Below are 4,850 nucleotides of genomic sequence, written 5' to 3' on the forward strand. Positions count from 1 at the left end.
AGGCGAAACCAGCACAACGTGCTGGGGCCTGCCCCGTGCCCACCGAGCCCTGCTCAGCACCATGCAGCACCCTCAAGGAGAAAAGGTCCCTGGGGCTCGTGGCAAAGCAGCAGGCAGTGCTTCTACTCCAACCCCGGCAACCAGCACTGCGGCTGCTGCAGCCTCAGCAGCAGCTCTCCAGCCATTCCAGCCGGGGTGACAGACGCTGCTGCTACTCCAGCCCCGACAGCAGACACTGGCGGCCACTCCAGCCCTGGTAGCAGGCACTTGGGCTGAACCAAAGAGCCAATCTGTGCCGTTATCCGTTGCCCCTGTACAGAGAAGAAGTGGACACGAAAGTCAGCTCGTGTAGTGACAGAGGATGGCGCAGGGCCAGCGCTAGAAAGAGAGGAGGAGGCAGAACCAGAGGGAAGCTCTCGCTCCCTGTCCCTGAGTGAGCTGTGGGATATACAGAAGGATTTTGGCTGTGGTCCAGGTGAGCACGTTATCACCTGGCTGCTCCGATGCTGGGATAATGGAGCTGGCAGCCTGGAATTAGAGGGTAGGGAAGCCAAGTAGCTGGGCTCTCTTTGTACGTAAGCAGGTGTTGACCACGCAATTGGAAAAGGGACCCAAACCCTCCGGCTCTTGAGCCCCATTCGAAATCATTCTTCTTGCGTGTTGCATGATAGAGAAAGCTCACAACCGGACTGTAATTTGGGATGTGCATTCTCCAGACCCCACAGCACCTGAGAAAGCTCGTGTTTGTTTCTTACTGGTTGGTGGAGCCACTGCTGTTCCCTTGCTGATCACGTCTGTGCGGATCTGCTGATGGCCGTCTTGCCGCTTTATTCCCCAAACCTGAATCTCCTGGTCAGGTCCCTTGACCTTGCTCCGTCCTATGGCAAAACCGGTCTTGGGAAGGACTTGGATTATTTTCCTCCCTGTCTAAAAAGCTTCTGCTGCTGCTGCACGGTGTCACACCGTGTTGGTGTAAGGTACTGCAGGTGTTGTGGGGCTTCACCCTGTTGCAGTACTTTCTGGATCAGCCCATGGCAGACGGTAGGGCTGCCTTTCCATCCCTGCGGCACTCGATTCCAAGTGTATTGGACGGCCCTCCGAGTATCAGCAAACTGGCCTGCACTCTGCTGCCAAAGGGATTGAGACAATGCGTTGGCAATGTCAATTGTGCCATCCCACTTGGCTGCCTTTGACCCTCCTACCCCAAAGCAGGCTGGGATTCCCCGATTCCCTGACGTGCGAACGTCGGTCACTCTCCGCTGCTCGTAGGTGGCCGTGACGCCCTGTTCCGTTGCCCAGGCTGAGCTGTGACCCCTCGCATGCTCCAGCTCCGGACGAAAGGCGCAGAGGAAGAGCAGCCCGTGAGGGACCTCCCCGAGCCGGCTGGGCAGAGGCTGGTCCCCGTGCGGCGACTGCCGGAGCATCCCTGGGTGCCCGGTGGCCACGGGCACGATGCTGCTGCCAGCACAAAGCCGTGGTGGTTGCAGTGGAGAAGCCCATCGTGACCGGGCCACCACGGTGACCGTGGGGTATTCCAGGAGCGAGAGCCCTGGAGGGACCAGTGCGGAGGAGACCTCTCCCTCGGGAAGCTGCATCTCCCCTGGGTGCCGAGCGTTGAGCCGGCGGGGTTTGTGTTAATAGTGCGCAGTGTGGGGAAGGCAGGAATCTCGCTTGTTTTCCATGCGGACTGAAATAAAAGGAAGCACTTGATGTGACGAAGCCATCCCTTTATTACGGAACTGCGGGATGAAGGATGCTGCGAGCGTGCTGCGGAGCACAAGACCGGCTGCTGCGGGGCCCAGAGGTTTGCCTTCCGGCGAGACTGACGCTGCAGGTTCCCCAAGGGCTCTCCGAGCCGCGGTGCCCAGGAGCAGCCCCCGAGAGCAGCACGGGGAGGGCTGGATCCAGCCCTACGAGACGGGGGGGACGACACGAGCCTGCGGTTTGCCCGCGAGGAGCAAGGGTGGCGCTCACCGTGGGGAGCGGGCGGGACGGGGCCCGGGGGACGCCGGGCAGAGGCGAGGCCGCAGGGAAAAGGGCTCAAGGGAGGAGCAGGCTCCTCGCGGGGGCTCGGCCGCGGGGATGCTGCGGCCGGGCGGGGGGGCCACGATCCCGCTGGCTCTCTCCGGCTCGGAGCCCTCCCTCCGCCGCTCCCCGCGTCCGTGCCCCCCGCTTCTCCCCAGCTCCCGGGGCCCCCCGCCGGGGCTCTCCGCGCCGCTCCGCTCTGCTCTGCTCTGCCGCTCCCGGCCGTGGCGGCGCTGGCCGAGCCGCTGCCGCTGGGTCTGGCGAGGCAGCACCGCCCCCTGCCGCTCCCCGGCCCGCCCCCAGGCCCCGCTCCGCCCGGCCCCGGTCGCTCGGCGTCGGGACCCCGGAGCCGCCGGTGCGCGGTGCGGCTGCGGGGGTGGCCGCGGCGGCACCGGGAGAGCGGTCGGGCAGGGTGCCCGTGGTGCTGCTGTGCGGGTGGAGCCGCTGGCCCCGGCACCGGCGGGGAGTGCACGCCCGGAGCCGCGGCCGGGTAAGGGAGGGAACGGCTCCGCTCGGCCCGGAGCGGAGCGGGCGGTGGGGGCCGGCGGGGGCCCCGCTCGCAGCGGTAGCGGCCGCGTGTGGCGCTCAGGGAAGGAGAAGGAGCCCCTGGAGCAGCTGCACCGCCTGGGAGCGCTGCTGGGGAGCGGCGGCTCCGGGTCCGTGCCCTCGGGGTGCGCCCGTCCGACAGCGCCCCAGTAAGTGGCGGGGCGGCGGCGGGGGTGCCCGGTCCCGGTGTGTCTGCGAGGGGCTCACCGGAGCATCCCCCAAAGCATCTCAGTGGAGAGTGGTGTCCAGTGAGAATTTAGAGATGGGGTTTTAGGTGTGTGAGTGAGTGAGTGAGGATATCCGTGTTGGAGGGGCTGTTCTGGAATGCACCATCTGCGGGACATGCCCAGGTCCTGGTTTCTGTCTTAGCACATTAGTCTTAGGAACAGGGTCTGGACATGGGCACATAGGCTGCTGAAGGCTCGGTCACCAGAGAGTGGTGTCCAGTGGGGCTTTATTTACACAGATGGAGTTTCACACAGATGGAGTTTTAGGTGGGTACATAAGTGAGTTTATCCCTGTTGGTGGCAGTGTTCCTGAGGGCTCCCTCTATGCAACATGTCCAGATTTTTGTTTCATTCCTAACACATTAGGCTTAGGAGCAGGGTCTGGACACTGCCACTTAGGGAGCTGGTGTGTCGGTCACCAGAGAGTGGTGCCCAGTGAGACTTTACAGAGAAGGAGTTTTAGGTGAGTAAATAAGTGAGGATACCCATGTCGAAGGGACTATTCCGAGAGCAATCTGCATAGAACATGCCCAGGTCCTGGTTTTTGTCCTAACACATTAGGCTTAGGAGCAGGGTCTGGACATTTGTATTTAGGCAGCAGGTATAGCAGAAAAACCTTTTTGTTCCATTCAAAAGATTGCTTTTCAGCTCTTCCTTTTTCTTACACAGACACCAAGCTGGATGGTTCCCCTTAAGGCAGGAGTGAGGCCAACAGCAGGTAGCCATTAACGTGGATGTGAATCTCGATGGGCAACATGCAAATAATCCTGATCTTGAAGAGATGGTGAGGAAGAGCAGACGTGTCTTCTGAGACTCCTATGTATTATATTATAAAGTATGCTGTAATGCCTGGACAGAAAGTCAACTTAAATGAAATGTAGTCAGTTTAACCCCAAAGCTTTCAGTTTGGTCTCAGTGTTGTGCCTGCAGCTTAAATCTTGTATTTTCCTAGGCTGACAATTACTGATGGTCTCTACTTCAGTCACAGACTCTTTTCATGCTAGTTGTTCTTCAGGAGGTTGTTCTGAGAGAAGCTGCTTAATGTAGGAAGATGCTGCTGCTGACCTTGTGTTAGAGCTCTGAAAAGAAGCAGCTGAATTGCTTCAATTTCTATTTTTAAAGGAACGACTTACGGATGATGGGATTGATGAAGACAGTGGAGAAGATGCAGGTGAAGATGCCAATACAATGCAGGAGCCTGGATTCATGGCTTCTGCTTGGTCCTTTATCACAACCTTCTTCACATCACTCACAGCTGAAGGGCCTCCACAGGTTGGCAATTAAAGAGGAAAAGGAACTGAGCAGCTTCAGTAACCACAGGTAGAAGTGGAGCAGATTCTAGTGAGCGTTTTAAATACAGTGCAATTCCTGAACATTTATTGTGTTACCTTTCTGATCACGGTGTACCAAAATGTGTGCGGTTTTTGTTTCCTTTTGGCTTTCTGACGCATTGAATATTTTAAGCACAAGTGGGCTACTGAATGCTTTCTTTTAAGATTCTTTCTCTGAAGAATAAAATGTAAAGATATTTGTCTTCCTTGGTTTATTTTAATTTAAAATGTGTATTACACTGAGGCAAAAAGCTGGTACTTGATCTGCACCATGACGTCTTTAAAGAGCTGTTAAAAACCTGAATGTCAATGGAACTTCAAGTACTGCATAATGTATCTTGTGATCTTGGGCTAGTTTTGTGCGGGGTGTGAATTCTCAGCTGAGATTTGGAATTGATACCATTCCTGAAAGAATGCTGTAAACACAAGGATTACTTGTTAATGGCCTGTTGTCTATGCCACAAAATACTAAGCCTCTTGTCATACATTTAGAAAGCTAAAAGCTTTTTCTTGAGGCTCTTCTGAAGTTCATTCAAGTTGGAGATTTTTGACAGTTCTTCAAAGACAATTGACAGTGATGGGATAAACCTTATGTTTTTGATACATACGGTACTTTTTAAGGAAAATATACCTGTACTGGGGAAAAAACATGAACATTAGGGTTTTTTAATAAAAACTTATGGTAACTCTCTTGGATGTTTATACGCATATTTGAATGCAA

General features: G+C 55.9%; 1 long non-coding RNA gene across 1 annotated transcript; it reads left to right on the plus strand.

Annotated features, from left to right (window-relative positions):
• Nucleotides 1-2,369: 2,369 nt before the first annotated feature.
• On the plus strand, nucleotides 2,370-4,332 carry LOC136009115 (uncharacterized). The gene is made up of 2 exons (XR_010610340.1): nucleotides 2,370-2,515; nucleotides 3,468-4,332. It is a non-coding gene; the product is annotated as an uncharacterized LOC136009115 (long non-coding RNA).
• Nucleotides 4,333-4,850: the final 518 nt, after the last annotated feature.

The sequence above is a fragment of the Lathamus discolor genome, chromosome 2 (genome assembly GCF_037157495.1).
Source record: "Lathamus discolor isolate bLatDis1 chromosome 2, bLatDis1.hap1, whole genome shotgun sequence".
NCBI lineage: Eukaryota > Metazoa > Chordata > Aves > Psittaciformes > Psittacidae > Lathamus > Lathamus discolor.